At 44.9% G+C, this 18867-nt stretch overlaps 2 long non-coding RNA genes across 3 annotated transcripts; both read left to right on the forward strand.

Annotated features, from left to right (window-relative positions):
- Positions 1 to 11197: 11197 nt before the first annotated feature.
- Positions 11198 to 12787, forward strand: LOC124691637. The gene is made up of 6 exons (XR_006999041.1): positions 11198 to 11367; positions 11863 to 12040; positions 12127 to 12218; positions 12330 to 12367; positions 12483 to 12581; positions 12766 to 12787. It is a non-coding gene; the product is annotated as an uncharacterized LOC124691637 (long non-coding RNA).
- Positions 12788 to 12984: 197 nt separating this feature from the next.
- Positions 12985 to 18438, forward strand: LOC124691639. 2 transcript variants are annotated; one of them, XR_006999044.1, is made up of 4 exons: positions 12985 to 13029; positions 13617 to 13784; positions 14483 to 14663; positions 16186 to 16333. It is a non-coding gene; the product is annotated as an uncharacterized LOC124691639 (long non-coding RNA). The 2 variants fall into 2 exon arrangements; XR_006999045.1 differs by lacking the exon at positions 12985 to 13029 and adding an exon at positions 18377 to 18438 and having other exon boundaries at positions 13185 to 13784; positions 16186 to 16249.
- Positions 18439 to 18867: the final 429 nt, after the last annotated feature.

The following is an 18867-nucleotide window of genomic DNA, read 5'->3' on the forward strand; positions in this document are numbered from 1 at the left end:
CCTCTATTGCTGTCAACCAGCAGAATCCTGCCGGAAAACCTTGGCTGCGATAGCTCGACTACTTGCGTGGTGGCCACATATTCCTTCATGTACGTCCTTTAGAATTATTCTTCCTTCTTCGGGTGTAACGCACCTTTGCAAGACGCCTGAAATACTTCGCTTATATAATTCTCCTTTAACCACCGTGAAAGCTTTGGAGCGCCGGATTACTCGCCTTGCCTCAACTGGATCATCTCGGTATTTCTTTCCCGAGGATATATGATATGTATGGCTGCATCCATGGTATCTGTATTACTAGGACCAGGTCTTGCTCTTCTTCTTCTTCCTCTTGCTTCTCCTTGATAGCCCCCGAGGGTTTCTTCTCCTTCTTTTTTGATTTTGTCGTCTCAGTAGATCTCTCTGTTATCTCCTCCCAAAATACACCTGGTGGGACCGCAAGGCACCGCGACCCGATGTTTGCAAGAACGTCGGCTTCGTCGTTGCTCAATCTGCTAATATGTTTTACTTCGCATCCATCGAACAATTTCTCGAGCTCATTGTACACCTCCTTGTATGCCATCATGCTATCATTGATCGCGCCACATTGGTTCATAACTTGCTGAGCTACCAACCGTGAGTCGCCAAAGATTTTTAGTCGAGTTGCTCCGCAGTGCTTTCGCCATCTTCATCCCGTGTATGAGAGCCTCATATTCCGCTTCATTGTTAGATGCGTTAGGGAACGTCATCCGAAGGATGTACTTCAACTTGTCGCCTTCAGGTGATATGAGTACTACTCCCGCGCCAGCCCCCTCAAGCCTCTTGGACCCATCGAAGTTCATAGTCCAGGTTCCTCGATAAATCTGGGGTCCCGTACTTTGTAACTCCATCCACTCGCGATGAAGTCCGGTAGTATTTGCGACTTTATTGCTTTTCTTTTTCATACGTGATGTCCCGAGGGGAAAGTTCTATTCCCCAAAGGGAGACACGACCCGTAGCTTCCGGGTTGTTCAAGATATTTGACAAAGGAGCTTCATTGACCACTATGATCGGGTGTGCCGAAAAATAGTGGCGCAATTTTCGTGCCGTCGTGAACACTCCATATGCTAGCTTTTGGTACCGAGGGTACCTTTGTTTTGAGGGAGACAAGACTTCGCTCACGAAGTATACCGGTCGCCGTACTCCATGGATTTTCCCTTCTTCTTCTCTTTCGACAACTAACACCGAGCTAACCACTTGGGGTGTGGCCGCAATATACAGCAGGAGAGGTTCCTTTTCCTTTGGAGCCACCAGGATTGGTGGTGTCGATATTTTTCGCTTCAAATCCTCGAAAGCTCTATCGGCTTCTTCGTTCCATTGGAATTTATCTCCTTGTTTGATCAGCGCATAAAATGGTAACGCTTTTTCTCCTAACCTCGGCGACGAATCTGCTCAAAGCCGCGACTCGCCCAGCTTAGTTGCCGTATTTCTTTCAACTTTGTTGGCTTCCTCATTGTTACTATGGCTTGTATTTTGTCGGGATTTGCTTCAATCCCTCTTGCTGAAACTAGAAACCCCGTAAGTTCTCCCGCTCGGGACGCCAAAAGAACACTTCGTCGGGTTCAGCTTAAGGCAGAATTTGTCGAGGTTGTCAAAAGTTTCTTTGAGATCCTCGATCAGCGTTGTCCCCTTTTTTGATGTGATGACGACATCATCGATGTATACTTGCACGTTTTTCCCGATCTCGTGTTGCTAAACATTTCTGCATCATCCTCTGATATGTTGCTCCCGCGTTTTTTAGACCGAAGGGCATTGTCTTGTAGCAAAACACGCCGTACGGTGTAATAAACGCTGTCTTGGCTTCATCATCTTCTTTTAATCTGATCTGGTTATAACCAGAGTATGCATCCAAAAAGGAAAGACGTTCACGACCTGCCGTGGAGTCGATGATTTGATCGATCCTTGGGAGGGGAAAGTGATCCTTAGGGCAATGCTTGTTTAGACACGTGAAGTCGACGCACATGCGAAGGACTGTCGTGTTTTTCTTCGGCACCATCACCGGGTTAGCTACCCATGTGGCTTCGTAGATATCTCTCCGATAAAACCAGCTTCCTCTAGTCGATTTATTTCTCGATAGCATGGATTTGCGGTTTGGTTCCGAAAACGCCGCAAAGGTTGTCTCGATTGGTTTCGCTCGTTGGATCCAAATTTAGGTGGTGCTCGGCAAGTTCCCCGGGTACTCCCGGCATGTCACCTGGACACCATGCGAAGATTTTCCAGCTCTCACGTGAGGAACTCGACGAGCGCGCTTTCCTATGCGATATCCATGTTGTTTGCAATGGATGTCGTCTTTTTGGATCCGTCGGGTGAATCTGCACCTCCTTGGAATTTTTCTCTCGTGTTGAAAGTTGATTCCTTGTTTGGCCTTCCGACGTCCGGCAGCACGTCGTAATCAGCCATGCTCTTCGACGCCAAGTATTCCGCTTGCATCCCGAAGGTTTCGACAATCGATGGAAATCCTTGTCGCACTTATCGCCTAAAGCGAAACTCCTTTGACCGTGATTGGTCCCTTGGGTCCAGTGCAATCTCCATAACAGGTATGTATAGTGTGGTACTGCCATAAATCTAGCGTATGCTGGTCGTCCCAACAAAGCGTGGTACCGTGATGGGAAATCCACGACTTCAAACTCCAGCTTCTCGATTCTATAATTTTCTCGGGTTCCAAACCGAACGTCGAGGTTGATCTTCCCCAATGGGTAACTTGGTTTTTCCGGTGTGATGCCGTGGAACCTTGTGTCTCGTTGGCTTCAGTGTTTGCTAAGGATATGTTCATCTTCCTCAATGTATCTGCGTACATGAGGTTTAGGCTGCTGCCGCCATCTATGAATACTCGAGAAACGTCAAATCCTCGCGATAATCGCCGGCGTAATGAGTGCTGACCGCCCCGGTCGAGGAACCCGCTGCGGGTGGTCCGCTATGGTGAAGCCGATGTCTTGTCCTGACCAATTGAGGTACTCAACTGTTGGTGGAGGCATTTTCTCTGCCATGAACACCTGTCGCGATATTACTTTTTGAGCTCTATTGGATGGCCTTCCCTTCTGAATCATCGACACTGCTCCGTTGGAGTTAGGATCAACATAGGGTGGTGGTGCTGGTGCTGCCGCTATTCTGAGCTGGTGTTGATTGCCTTCTGTAATCGCGGGAGGTGGCGGTAGGTGAATTTCGCTCCTAGGCTCCCGAGGGTTTCTCTGTGCTGCTCGTGCGTGAGCGTTTTCTGCACATCTGAACATTGCTTGGAAATTTCGACAATCTTTCCGCAAGTGTCCCGACTGTCTTTTCCCATTGCTATCGAGGAAAAATGCATTTGGCACGGTCCGTTCAAGCATTTCTTCGGGAGACATAAAAGGTCGTGGAAACCTTGGCCCACTATTTTGCCTCGTTACTGGAGTCGTCCCTATTATCGCCTCGCTGCTCATTGCTTCTCCGATAATCATCTCTCGTTGCTTGCTCCCGTATTTGACCGAAATCCTGCCGAAATTTGCCCCAGGGCGTCAGTAATTCGAGCATCGTCGAGGAAATCGTCGCCTCGTTCGATAATTTCGACTACGGTCCTCCTCTCGGCGACCGTGTCGTTTATTGTGGACAGCGTCTTCTCCGTCTCGCCCATCTATTTGCTATCTTCATCAACGCGGATACTGTTTTTGGATTGGTCCTTCCCAAGTCCTCGACAAAATCTCCGCGTCTCGATTCTCGCGACAAACGCATCTATTGCTCTCTCGTCGGATATATTTTCTCGCCGAGTTTTTTATGATGTTCCACCTTTGGATGTATTTTCTCATTGACTCATCTCGGCTTTTGTCGACACGCCCTCAACTCTTCCAACGATGCGAGCTTCTTGCATGTGGATCTAAAGTTCTTGACGAAAACGTCCTCGAAACTTTCCCAGACTGCCGATAGATCCCGGCGGAAGTTTTTTGATCCAAGATCGAGCGGCTCCACTTAAGTGCACCTGAATACTTTGCATCGCTCGTTGCTCTAGTTCCTCCAGCTAGCTTCACCGTCTCGAGGTAATCAATTAACCAGTCCTCCGGGTCTTGCAAGCCGTCGAACTTTTTGAAGTGATCGGGTAACTTGAATCCCGAGGGGACTCGAGTTTTTCGGACTCTTCTCGTGAAGCACGGTAGACCACACATATCCTCGTCATTAACCTCCGGGACCGCCGATGATCTCTTCGCTTTGCCTTGCTCTATCGACCCTCGCTTGGGCTCCTATGTCTCTTGCTCCACTTGGTCCTTCCGGAGCTGCCGCCGTTGCTCGCCGCAGGTCGTGGACTATTTTGCCTTGCTCGCTCCTTCGGGAGGCGTTGCTACGAACGCCGTCCCCATAGCTCCAACTCCCGCCAATGCCATGTTGTATAGTGTTTCCCTTGGATCTCCCGGGGGCGGCTTGGATGCGAGGATGTAAGCTTGTGTCGCCATATATCCAGACTTTCCGGTGTCTTAGGGATAATATTTCCTCTTGTATCTATCGTCATAAAGGACATGTCGAGGTTTTGAACCAAGTACTCTCTTTCGCTTCGGGTATGTGTTGTAGCCTTGATCTTCCTCTCGTTCCGAGCCTCCCCGTGGCTATCACCCGAAATTCTAGATTGTCCACTTAGATCCGCCCTTCTCCTCGCCGGATGCGTAAGCTGCCTCCTTTCTCCCGTTTAGCTCAACTGTCTCTGTTTTTCTATTTCTGGGCAGTTCGTGCGAGCATATATTGATAAGCTTGCAGCTCTTGAGCTGTAGCCGTTGTCGTCATTGGTTCTCGAACCATCTATGGCTTTTGCCGCTCTATCCCGAGCTGCCCGTGGAAGTTGAACTCGACGCGTGGTGTGGGCCCGACGTATTTAGTGCCCATACCTCTCCTTAGATCCGAGGGATCGACAAAAGGATTTCCCAATTGATCGAAAGCCTCCGATGTTTCCTCTTGATCTTCGATAGCATAAATCTGATGATATTTTGTACTCGGATCTATGTTGGGTTCGGTGACATCATTGTTGAGATTGATGAAGACCTTGCCCACTCGTGAGAGATTTGTCGATGAAGTTGTAACTCGTCGACATCGCTTGAGCCATCGCTTATATATGAGTCCGCGGATGACCCGGACGATGCGTTGCTGAAGATTTTGGCGAGTTTCTCTCTCGCTCTGGTGCTGACGTAGCGTGTTGCCGAAGTTTCTTCTTCGACTCAGTTGATGATGCATAGCTTGAAAATTCAGAATCGACCGCCGACGATCCCGACAAAATCGGAATTTCGACACGATACGATCCTTCTTTCTTGACGCGAAAGTGGAACCTTCCGAACGTCATCTCCAAGGGCTCCGCCAGATACGCATATGCATCCAAACGGGAGGGTGGGTGAGGAACAAAATCAACAGGACCAGTAGCGATCTCGTTTACCTCGATCCATAGTGTTGCTCCCGGTTGACGATGTCGAAGATCTTGAACGTGCCATCGAGATCGGATCCTTACGCCTCTAATTCCCACAGACGGCGCCAATTGACAAGGGATTAACTTGTCAATGCCTATGGATTATAGGCTAGGGTTTAGTTAGAAGTAGAGGGCAAGTAGATCTCGAAGGTTTCAGCCGAAAAGTACTCGACGAATATGAAAACTAGGGTTTGCGGACAATGATTCGATGATCTTCTCGTCCCTCGACCCCCTTTATATAGGTGGAGCCGAGGGATTCGTGCTATACAAGGATTACATAGTCCGGGACGGTTTCTAACTCATCCCGCTAGATTACAAATAACACTTCCTATTACAACTCTATCTTTTCCTTAAATACATCTTGGGCTCTCGAGTCTTCTTATTCTTCGGGTAGTGGGCCTTCAATAAACCCCGGGTACTATATTAGGCAGGCCCATTTGGGATGCCTATGTCACCCTCTGCCCTTATAAGCCACGCATCGCAAAATTCCGGGCCGGTGGGCATAGGCATCATACTTGGTCTCCGCCCACCCAAATCAAATTCAAGGATTCCAAGGGAATTCCCAACAACAACAACCCAGCAAAGGGAGTCCCCAACCATCACAGCGGGCATTCCCGGATAAACACCGGTGGCGTCGCTGATTGAATCCCGGGGCGGAAGATTGCCCCATGAGCCGGTCTCGGATGAGTAAACGGAAGCGCACGCCCGGTGCATGTCGTTGGTGCCTAGCAAGACCACCCGGAAGTAGCGGCCATCTCCGGCAGTCGCGAAGCACCGCCGCGCCGAACACGTCTCCGGACCCCGGAGGAATGTCCAGGCGGTACCGGTCGCCGCAACGGGTTCCCACACCAGGAGCTGGTTCCGCGACGAGTGGAGGATGAGCACGAGGCCATGGCGGCATCCGAGGAGCCCGAAGTGGTCATCCTGGTCGATGGGTAAGGCGAAGCGGCATGGCGGGATGCGATTGGGGGCCTCGAGGGCGGGCTGGAAGAGGACGTTGCGGAAATCGTTGACGAAGCAGCCGAGGTGGGGCGGGTTGCGGCGGTGGTGTGCCCGGAAGCGGCGGGAGAAGCGGGGGTCGGAGGCGAGGCTGCGCCAGCGCCTGCAGACGGCGGAGGCGCGTGGGAGGGATGACGGCAGCGGGGGAAGGCGGAGCAGGATCTCGGCGAGCAAGTTGTCGTCTTCCAGAGGCGGCGCCGCCGGCGAGCAAGAAAGGCGGCGGAGGGTCATACTGGAAGTGGTGGAACTCGAGTGGAACTAGGGCATGTGCCTGCCACGATGTGGAGTGAGGTGCTGCCGTGCTGGTGACAAGATGCTTCCAAGTCTGTAGTCGGGGGCGGGGGCCATGCCTGCGGATAGGGATTCGTCGGGAGAGAGAATTAATGATTCACCGCTTCGGCCTCTGAACAAGACGAGTAGTAGTACCGACACGAATTCAGAACGGCGGGCGACGTACGAGTAGTAGTATCTGAAGAAAAAGAGGTTAATTAAATTTTTGCTCTCGCAATTAATCCTCCGTCTCAGCGCGCCCACGAATAAAAAAGAAGCCATTTTCATTTCTTCCATCGACTCCCACGCTCGCAATTCTTTTTTTTTCGAGGGACAGCCAGATGGCGCTTTATTTATCACTGGAAAAAACAGAGTTACATCTTGGATTACAAATGGCAAAGGCCAAATAAACTCTGCGGAGGTCTCGTTGCTTGGGTCTCTGCAAATTAAGTTAATCATCCGCCTCTGTATCAGCAAAGGAATAAACAAAAATAAGAGCTAGCGCCGCCTTATTATAGCTAGTACCGTAATTAAGGAGGAGTCCATCACATCGTTGCTTAATTGGCTTTTCTTTTCGATCTCATCCCGATCGCGCGCGCGTAGCTGGGGAAAAGGAAAACATGCACATGGATCGACCAGCTCGTTCGTTGCACTCGCCCATAGGAAAAACTAAAAGTCCTACTTTTCCCTTTACTAGTTAAGAGTGTTCCAAAAAAATGGTAACTACTACCTTATCTAATACAGTATCTATGAACTTTCAAAACAAATATCAGGTATTAATAATAGTCTAATAAACAATTTGACACTAAACACGTGCTTTCTTTCGGGTGCCGCTAAGCGTGCGCTCTACAAAAACGCCGTTCCTACCACCTGACATTTCCGCGCCACCGCCATGCAGCCGCGACGCCGTTCAAGCTCAAGGTACCGCGGCGTCCGCACAAAACCTTCTACACGGAGATCCGGACTGGCAACGAGCACATCATCCGATGAACTTCCACGACGTCTAGAGCCGAGGACCTCGTGCCGCCGCCACGCCTCGTCCCGCAAAAGGAGCAGCGCCGCCCGCGAACACTAGAGTGTCGCCTTCTCATCGCCGAGTGGGCGGCCCGCTTCCCCGAGGAGGTCGCCTCGAAGAAGAAACAATTCGACGCGCACAAGGAGGCATAGAAGGCTGCCAAGAAGGAGGACCGCCTCTTCCGGAGGGACAACAAGGCAGTGAGGCGCGCCATCATCGAGGCGCAGATAGCTGGTCCGCAGACCATCTCCAACAATCATCCATGTCCTGACACATGCCTGAAATATGTCGACGCCATCCTCAAAAAAGCTAGCGAGTGTTTTCCAATATGGTCAGTAACAACGGTGCTAGTTCCGATGGCAGGTCGGGGGTCGCTAGCCTCTTTTTGGGTTTCCCATGTCTAGTGTAAAAAAGTAGGAACCCACCTATGTTTAACTTATAGTTCATTTTACCTTTTTTAGTGCAAATTTCTTATCTCAAAATTTGCACTAGAAAAAACTAAAATGAACTACATGTGAGATTTAGGTCGGATGCCACTTGACACCCTATTTGCATGTGCATATAACATGTTGCAACGTACACAAAGAGTAAACTCACATGGAATCACCACTTTTAATGAAATGCTGAGGTGAAGACGACGTCCTCGGGACCTGTTGAACATGCTTCTCCTAAAATTGTGCGGGAAGGGACAAAAATCCTTAACCTTTTGCATGGGTCCCTAATATGGGTATGTAAGGGTGGTTTAAAGAGGAAAACCCGATACACAATTCTGAAAATTTTGAATTCATATTGCAAAACTCTCACTTCAAGGCCTTCGAAACCACTGTTGTTCGAAATTAGCATGTTTTTGGGTTGGTCATATTCATATGACCCATTAATATAAATAAAATGCAAGGACACATGAAATCACCACTTTCAATGGAAATCTAGTGGTCGACATAGCAGGGCCATGAAACATGGTTTCGCCGAAAAACGTATGAGCAAAGGTTGGAAAACCTCTCGCTCCTGCATGGGGTTATAATATAGGTATATAGGGTCGTCATAGTAGGAAAAGCCAAAGTATAACTTGGAAGTGCCATTTCTTGCCAATCTCGCATAAAAGATTCTGAATTTAAAGTGCATAAATCCCACTTGAATGCTACATACACAACTATTTTAGGAACCCTTGACTCTTTTTTTTTGGGTTGGTCACTTTCATATGTCCTATTCTAACATAATCAAATAGTAATTTCACATGGAAACACAACTTTCGATGGAAATTTAAGGGGTGGTTAGCCGACGCGGGTGCACAAAATAAGGTTTTGCGAAATCTAGTGAGGAAGGTTCGGAAACCCTCCCCCTTTTTCATGTGGTCATTCTATGGTCATATAAGAGTGGTGTTAATAGCGAAAAAAATAAACAACTTTTAAAAGGCACTTAGTTCACAAGGAATGATTTAGTTGTCGTAGTTAGCTTCCTAGTATAATTGTTCGTGTCTAAGTAGTTGAGATGCTTTAGTGTAGAATTTTAGGGACATCATCATGCCCATCGAGTTCTTCTTTCGGCCTGGCCCATCTGATATTCTTTCTGACAATGAAACCGTTGTTTTACCTTGACTCCCACCATCCCCAACCACCTCCATCGCATGTTGTTTTATCCCGAACATCAGAATAATAGTGGTTCATCTCCGGTGCCGGTGTGCCCAGCAACCCATACGTTCAATCGTTGCCTCTCTCTCATTGAAACATGTCATCCTAAGCGTTCTCGGGGTGTAGTTATCGAGGCTAGGTGAGTTGTGCATGTTTTTGTACCAGTGAGGGAGGACGCAAACACATGCACTTGTAGTCGTTGATGGGTGCTCGACACATGCCATGCACGATGGACGTGAAAAGGGTTTTGTTCCACACCACGGGGCATCTCTTAAAAATTATTGCTGAGCAGTCTAAGCGAGGATATATGGCGGTGGATGACCATGCCACCGCGCCTCTAGTGCCATGATACATACTAGGTTGATGGCCATTGCCTAGCCGTCGGTTGCTCTTCCACCCAACAACTCCCCAGACCACCGCCGCCTCTCGCGACTTCCCCCGATCACGGCGAGCTAGCCCAGCGTAGGGGTCAAGCGGGCCAAGGGCAGTGATAGCCGGAGCTGCAACCGCGCGCCGTTCAACGCGGGTGGCCGGCTGGGGATGAGCTGATGGTCGGATTCGCGAGGTGCTGTTGCAGGCCTCCATATATGGGGATCTGCTGCCGGAGACCCCCTGGACCATCTCCGCGAGCTGCTGCAAGTCAGTCCGCGATTTCCCGCTGCCGGCCACTATTCCGTGTCGCAGCAGGATACATCTCCCGGTGAACTCTCTCCCCTCCATGTAGCCTTGCTAAGATTTCTTTCTTTCTTTCCTTCCTTTTCAATTAAATGCGTAGGTCGGTAGGTAGTAGTAGATAAACGCTCGCCTGTATAGAATTCCACAAGTTTCGTTTCAGATGTGATCGACATATCGATCTCATCAGCACCAGCCTATACCCGTGTGTTTTTGGGTGTGCCTTGTTTAGAGGACTGAACGAGCCTTTGGTGATCGATCCTCAACTTCTCTAGGATGTTGCTCTGTTTTCTGTGGCAGTGTACATCTGAACCCAAATGTGGTCACCGAAGAATCTCGCCTCGTTGTCTGCTGCTAGCTGTATGCGTACACGTATGTTAGGTGCTACTATATATGTGGATCATCTGTTAGCTGCATATTGCCTAGTACAAGCTCGCGTACTGCTATACAGTGCTACTACTTAGAATCCACTCTGGTTATTACGCCCAGTTAAAAATAACAACTGATTATTTGCGTGTTGCTTTGATTTGTGAATATAAGAGCTTTATACTGCACTATTTGCTTGTGAACATATAGATGAATGTTAAACATCCCCTAGGGTAAATAAGGTGTCAAAAAAAAAGAAGCTAAACATTGGTTCTTTCTTTCCTATTGAATTGAAACGTGTAAACCAGTATATGTAGTTGATAAAAGCATCCGATGTATGCATTTCATGCAAATCAATTTCACTAATTCAGTGTCGTTTGGATAGGCAGTTCTATAATGTACATTTTCTGGTGACGCATTCATGAATAGACATGTCTTATTCCTCCTCTGTTTGTTATTTGTGTTTGTCGCTTGATTTGGTTCCAATATGTGTTGCTGTATGTTAACGGTTGTCTGACCAGTACTTGTGCTAGTTTTAATTTGGATCCCAAGATATTGTCGAAGATAAGGTGTATAAACCTCGATGTAACATCCTCAAAGAAAATTTGGCTCGTGTTTCTTCTATTTTATCATTTGTAATGGATGATTTGTTCAGACTTAATTCAATTTCATAACTTCAATTTTAAGTTCCTATATTAATGATCAATTGATAACTCTATTGTCACCTGAAGTTTAGCTAGTGATTACATTGTAGATTGTGTTGCCATTTCATTCCTAAAATTATCAATAATATATGACCTGCTGCTACGTGCAGTTATAAGAGCACCAGGAATGGACACAGTGAAGACCCCCTATCGCTGCGGAACACGACACTCTTGACAATGTCTCTGTGTGGGAGTGGTCTGTTTCTGCATAGGATGGAGGAGGTGAAGCAACCGAATGGTTCTCTGCCTATTTGGGGAAGCCAACTCGGCTCGTGCGGTTTAAAGGTGTGTAACTTTCTATTTCTCTAGAATAATTATTCTCGTTGAGATATTCTCTGTTACTTATGGACTTTCATTTTAATATCTTTGGCAGAGACTAAAATTAGACCTACCAACGTAACATCAAAAAGGAAAAAAAAAGGACGTACCCACTGAGAGCTCCCGCACTGTGCGGGGTCTGGGGAAGGTGTTAGTGGCAAGCCTTACCCTCACGAAGTGCAATGTGAGGAGACCGCGACTCGAATCTGGGACCTCTCGGTCAGAGGCGATGAGGCTCTACCGCTGCACCAGGCAAAGAAATTTTGTCCAGTGTCATTTGTAATGGATGACATGTTCAGACTTAATACAGTTCCATAATTTCAAATTTGGTTTCCTATACTAGTAATGAATTGATAAACTGTATGGTCTCTTGAAGTTTAGCTAGTGTTCATTACATTGTTGATTGTGTTGCCATTTCATTCCTAAAATTATCAATTATATCTGACCTGCTGCTACTTGCAGTTATAAGAGCACCATGAATGGACACACTGAAGGTCCCTCGTGCAGCGGAACGTGCGACACTTGACGATGTCTTCGTGCGGGAATGGTCTGGTTCTGCATATGATGAAGGGACTGAAAGCAGCCACATGGGTCTCCTCCTATTTTGGGAAGCCATGTCAGGTCGTGCGGTTTAAAGAAGGTGTGTAACTTTCTATTTCTCTAGAATAAGTATTCTCGTTGAGATTTTCTCTGTTACTTATGAATTTTATGTTTTAATTGATTTAGCGTGGACTCAAATTACACCTACCAGTCCCGACTTCGCTCAAGGTTACAAAATCACGTTTGCGGAATGCTTCCCTTTCATGATAGCCTCCAAGGTACAGTTCTGTTCAGAGTTCACATAGCTCGGATTGTTCGATGTTGTACTTATATACAGATATACATGCTGCTAAACACAAAACTCAAGTTGACATTTCACTTGATTGCAGGGCTCACTGGATGCACTAATCAATCGACTTAGACCGAAGTAAGCATGACACTGCTATTTGCTGGGTTAATGATATGAACTATGATTACATGCTGGCTTTTACAATTACGCTACTTGGTTTCGAACAGCCATGGTTTCCTTGACATTATTTTAGTGGATGGATGCCACCCATACTCAGAAGATCACGGCAAAGCCTGCCTAGTCCTGATATGGTGAGATAATCTTCGTGAAATTGAGAAGTATCTATGGACATGTGAGTAACTCAACAACGGATGAGTTATAGTTTTTCATTAGCCGTTAGTTATGTGTTCTTCATTTGTTTCATGTAAACATAGCACCACCATAGATAAATAGTAATATATATATACATTCAAGATTCACAAGGAAAATATGAATAGACGTATACTCTATGCTTACTTCCATGTTCACTGATTCAGGTGCACACCGTTAATCAAGAAAAAGGAGAACCTTTGCTGGCATTCCGGGTCCACTGAAATGATCCGTCCAAGCCACATGACTGGCGGCGGCCCAAGACTGGCGGAGTGGAGGTGTGGATGATAATATGGTGTTTGCAGTCGCGAGGTGCTGCTATCGGTCTACATGAGGAGCTACTGCTGGTGACCACCTATACCACCTCACTGAGCTACTGCCGGCTAGCATTCCGTGTCGCAACAGGACGCCTCACCAACAACCTGCTGCAGGTGAGCTCCCTCTCCTCCATGTAGACTACCTAAAGCAATTCTTAGGTCCTGTTGAATATCTTCTAGTGTGTCTGCATCGGATTGTGTCAGATCAGAGACATGCACCTCCTGCTCTGGTTCTCTCTTTCGGAGACAGAGATTGTGGAAGCACAAGTTGTAGATAAAAGAATTTCGTGAAAATGAATGCTAACAATTTGTTATGTCTTTCCTATTGAATTGACTTTTAAGTCAGCATGTAGTAGATAAAAACGTAAATCCATTTCACTGAAGCCAGTGTCGTTTGAATAGGCAGGTCCATACTATATATATGTTGGTGATACATACATGTTTGCTTGACACAATCAAATGTTGTGTGTACATTTACAAGAAATGGATGCGCTACATTTTTTTTTTTGACTCTGTTTAGATGCTTTCTGGTTCACATTGTATTGGATTTTCCTGCTCATGCATATAGTGTTTGTTATATAGGCAATCGATCTGGACAGTGATAGTGCTTGTAAGCTAGCACATTTTCATTTTGATCATAAAACTTACTGATCATTTTCGTTTAACTTTTTCACTAAGGTTTGCTTGCTAAAGTTTTGTAGCTATCCGTAGCCGTGACTGTTGGGCCCTGCGTGCTGTGTACCGGAACCTCTTGTTTCTGGCTTGGTAGCGCTCTCGTAGCCAGCATGGATTGGATGTGGCCCTGGAGCCTTCCACTGGTCTCCCTCGTCGATGGCACATTCCTAGACATGTGGTGTTCTCCCTTGCCGGTAGGACAACTTGCTGCTGCTCAACACCGACGCACTGAGATCGGCGTCGGCAAGCTCCAGCTCTTCTACTCTGTTATGATCACTCGCAATTTGTAGCTAATAGATGCATTGAATTACTGCGTTGCTAGTCAATGACACTAGTTTCGCTCTGCTAATAGATGCATTGAATTACTGCATTGCTAGTCAATGATGCTAGTTTTGTAGCAAATCGATTGGCGTCGGCAAACTCCAGCTCTTCCCCTGTTTTGCTCTGCTCTGCTGTAGACTATGATGTGTAGGAGCAGCCGTACTTGGGCTCGATTCAGAATCTACATTCTTGGTGTTTAGGTTGTCTTACTTGATGGAGTTGAATGGTTATTTTTTGGTAGCTCCTAAGAAAAATTGAATTAATTATCAATGCATGATCCGTGTCTCAGCTTCCCCTTCTTTGTTAGTTGATAGGGCGTAAATATTTTAAGTCTGCATGTGTATGCTAAAAGCGTCATCTTGATGATTCAGTATGACCATAATAGCTGATTTATGGCCATGTTAGTGCCCTAATGATGGTGTTGTAGTGATGTTCCTAGTATATGCAAACAAACATATTTCTTACCTGGTGCATGCTTTTACTTGATCTTGCATACCTCCCTATGTATTTTCTTTTTTTTCCTAACCATCGGACTGAATTTTGTGCTTGTTTGGAACTTATCTACTACTAGACCCGAGACCCTGTCGAGCATGTGAAGGTGGAACTAGCATCGTCATAGGTGTACCTGCATGTTGCCGGGCAGGTGGCCTCCTGCTAGTAGATGGCAGGCTCCCGCACAGCTAGTGTACTGTAGTCGCCTCTACGTCGCCTCTGCAGCAGTAGGGCACTTACTGGCCTCGTCTTCGAAGAAGGTAGTACTTATGCAACGACCCTCTGTTCTGTGATGGATGGACTGATATAATTTGTTCATTGGCTGGCTTGCTCCTTAATCTTCATGTGGATGTACTTTGTTTCTCTGGATGCAACATTCTCACTCTCACTGTGTATAATTTGTTCATTGGCTGGCTTGCTCCTTAATCTTCATGTGGATGTACTTTGTTTCAATGTTGCAATGGTTTTTTCTGCTCAAGCATATATTTGTGGCAACTTGTATGTGCCTCCCAATCTTGTTACCTGAGATTGTTTTTGAGTTTAGAGTTTTTCTCCTCACCTCCTAGCTTCTGATCCTATGCTACTGGTGCTAGTGGCGCTTTACTATTGATTATGATGTGCATTGTTATGTGATGCTCTAGCTCCCGGGGTATGATTTACTAGGTGTTCACGATACTTGCTGTCACTTGCCAATTTTCTTATTTAATGTGTGTTTATGATGGTACATGTGTGTTGCCATACTCTCCTTGATAGTTATCAAGTTGAGCTGCTGGGTTCCTAAGCCAATGAGAAGGCTGCATCAGTAGTGTTAACCACACATGTCTTTATTTTTTATATGCCGAGTAGTGCCATTTGTTTTGGATTTAGCTGTTTGTTGAATGTTGGCTTCAGCTGGCTCAGTGTTTTGGATAGAAATATCTGCCTTTCTAGTGGACTTCCAATATTTAGTTGACTTAATCAAAACCAACCTCAAACTGCGAGGTCTAATATAAGAGGGTTTTTTCTGTAATGTTGCCAGATCTGGACTAGATATCGAAAGTGTGTTTGCTATTTTCTGATACACAATATATGTTGCCTAAAATGAATCTTTTTTTCCTTATTGATGCATATCCCGTTGCTTATCTTGGTAGGTATCTCATTAAGTCTATTGTTCTTGGGTGTTTGGGGCCATAGTTATGTGTTATGTGTATACCCTTGTACAGTGAAAGAGTTGATATGTGTTGGTTATAAAGATTTAAAATCGTACTACTCTCCGGTAGATCCTAGTACTATTTGACTTTCTCTCAAGAAAATAAGTATTATTTGACTTTGTTTGGTCGTAATTAGAACATGCAACCTTGTATTTGATATGATGATGTTAAAAACAATCTGGTGCATGCTCACCTCGAAAGAAAGTTTCATGGGATTTTTTACCAATGTTCCAGTCAATTCTCTGGTGTTCATGTTCGACCTCTACCATAAGGTCAGCAAGCCAGGGGCTGAGTTTGGCTGGCACTAAAGCTACGTGTTTAGTAGTTCGTGCCACATTTTCCAAGGGCAAGGACATATGTGCCTTGCATTTGCTAATTCAATCATATAAGATTATATTTTTGGATTAGGTCATGGATTGCGGGGTTAAGGCCAATTCATGTTTAAATGACTCGTATTACCCCTCTCCGTTTTCCTTTACATTGCCACCTTTTTTCTTCCATTTTTGCTGAACTTTGTTATTTTGTTTCTTTTGAATTCTATTCTTGCAAATTATATCCATTAAATGTGTTTGATTGTGACTATTTTGTACAGGGATGCATGAAAGGATACACAATACCTGTTGTAGATATATGACTACATGCGGGGGTTATTGCAGGTAAGCAGTTTGGGTGTGCATTACAGGTTTGGTATATGGTGGTAAAGTCTTGGTGGTTTAGATTCTTGTTCTTTTCTTAACTTTGAGGAGGGTAGCAGTTACTAGTTGGTGACAGCACTCCTTTCTTGCTTCCTTCTACTCCTTAATTGGTAGCTATCTTGTAAGGTGCTGGGTGTCTTTTGGTATGCCAAGTGGCTTTGTTGTGCACAACACTCCTTTTTTGCTTCCTTATACTCCTTGATAGTTATCTTGTAAGCCGATGGGTGTTTTTTGTTATGCCGAGTGGCTTTGCTGCTTATTGGTTTAATGTTTGGACACAATTGGTTTTCTTGTAGCATCTTGGAACAAATATGGACATAGCTGGATTAAAACATGAAAGCTAAACCACATACCTAAATAAGTTTCCTTTTGACTAATTATGATGTTTAGCTTACTAGGAGGTTCTGAGTTGTATATTTCATTTTTTTAGGTTTAAATTTTGGCGTGAGCTTGTCCATGTACACACAGATACGTTTCAATATTAGTTAGATCTAAACATCCACTCTTAGCGCTAACTGCTCAAGATGCATAATTACAACGTGCTACCGCTGCCCCTTCGTTACAGATTAATATAAGAAATTCGAAATTCGACATGTTTATATGAATCTGAATCAAGGTTTGAAATCAATTTCTACTTATATCCATTTCATTTTAATTGGGAAAGTGTAGCATTATCTTAATGCATGAATAGGTTCAGAACTGCCCAAGGATTCTAATTTCTCTTTATTTAGTTTGCTTCAGGATTGGGATTTATCTGTTAGTTCTTGTGTGAAGCATTTGAATTGGTGTAGGTTCTAGATTTTTGTCTTGCTTAGTTAGCATCTGAATCTTTTAGGCACATGATGTGAATAATCAAGTGAATAATCTAACTTCCATCTACTTAGTAAATGTTAATGTCTAATTCTGAATTTTTAGGATCGTTGTGGTGCTTGCTTACCTCATAAAGGAAGGATAGTTTTTATTTATACTGAACCTTTTTATGACCAAAAATTTATGATAGAATGTTTCATGTTTAATGGTAATTCCTTTATTTTAAGACAGAAAATTTGAGCCGGAGAGCTGCGCTGTGTGCTGACGGGCGGCGAACATGCCACATGCCCTTCTCTCGTGGCCTGGACCGAGAGGCATGAGAGTACCCCTGCCCAGACCTAGACGACGACCGAAGCCTGATGCTACTCCATGTCTTCATTGGATGTGGTTCAGCCATAGTGAGGCTCCTGCACCAAGATTCGTTTTTGTTTACTACTTACTGTGATATATATGATGTTCTTCATCTTTGATTATTTGTTGCGCTTGATTTTGTATGTTGAAATCAATTGATACATATGCCTTAATCTCTATTGTTGTGATTATTCAAATACAACATAGCATTGCATAGTTTGTGAACTGATTTATTTAGAGGAATAAAGCAACTGTTTTGTACATGCGGTTTCTATCATTTTTATCTTCTGAATGGGATGTGCATCTTAAACTATCAGTGATCCTTGCTGTTGTACACTATCAGTGGCCTTTACTTTACTGTTATACAGCAACTCATGCTTGTTTATGTGATTGTAGGCTTTGCATATTTTAGAAGATGGGTTAGTAAAGTAATTGCTAATTATAGGTCAGAAGTTTACATGTGCTGTCTTTACTCCAAAGCTGTCGTTCTCCGAAGTATAAAACTTATTTCTATATTTTCGTTTTGCGATTCCAAAGACAGGTTCATGTCTATGCCAGTTTCCATGATGTGCGGCACATTGTCTTTTTTTTCCAACTGGTTTGATTCACTTGCTGAATATACACTCGGTTATTTTTCCCAATGATGCAATTTATGTGCCATGTTATTTATGGTGTAGGTTCTACATTTTGTGAAATATTCTACTACTATTGATTAAAAGTTTAATCCCGACTTGTCTCTTTTATTCTGGTCCTTTCCTTATCTTTAAAGCCACGTTGTTCACAATAATTCCACTTAGGTGAATTGTTAATATAGCAAACATGTAGATGTACGAGTGCTGATGTGTTGTGTGGGTTAAGTCGACAGCTCTTATTTTTTTACTTTGCCAATTTCAGTGTACTAACCATATGTTGTTCTTTTTTCTCAAGGACAAGGAGGAGATGGAAGCTGGAACCGATAGCCATACTACTTGGAATCTGGATGACCCAGGGAATGCAGAGACATGGCTTGGTCTCGCCATCTAGCTAGCTGGTTCTCCTTTTTGCTGATATCATTAGTTGCATGATGGTAAGCTTTATGTAGCTTCTGAAAGCTGAATTTGAACATCCCAGATATGTTTATCTGCATGAAATTATTTTTTTGGTGAAGCTACCATATTAACTCTGGGAAATTCCCTTACAACATGATCCTAACTAGTCCCTTGTATCTGCCTGTTAGTAGTGTTAGTCCGTATGGGATCTCGATCTTTTACTATTTCAGAAAAGAAGCCGTGATGCTTATAATTACAATTTCATCTATTTTACATGGTGTGAAATCTTGGTAACATGTAGGTTTCCATGTGCTTCCATTTTACATAGAAGCTTTGCTTTTTTTTTTTGCCAAACTAATGGCATTAAATTACTTGGTAGTGTTGCACTAG

This window comes from Lolium rigidum, chromosome 2 (assembly GCF_022539505.1).
Source record: "Lolium rigidum isolate FL_2022 chromosome 2, APGP_CSIRO_Lrig_0.1, whole genome shotgun sequence".
Taxonomy (NCBI): Eukaryota; Viridiplantae; Streptophyta; class Magnoliopsida; order Poales; family Poaceae; genus Lolium; species Lolium rigidum.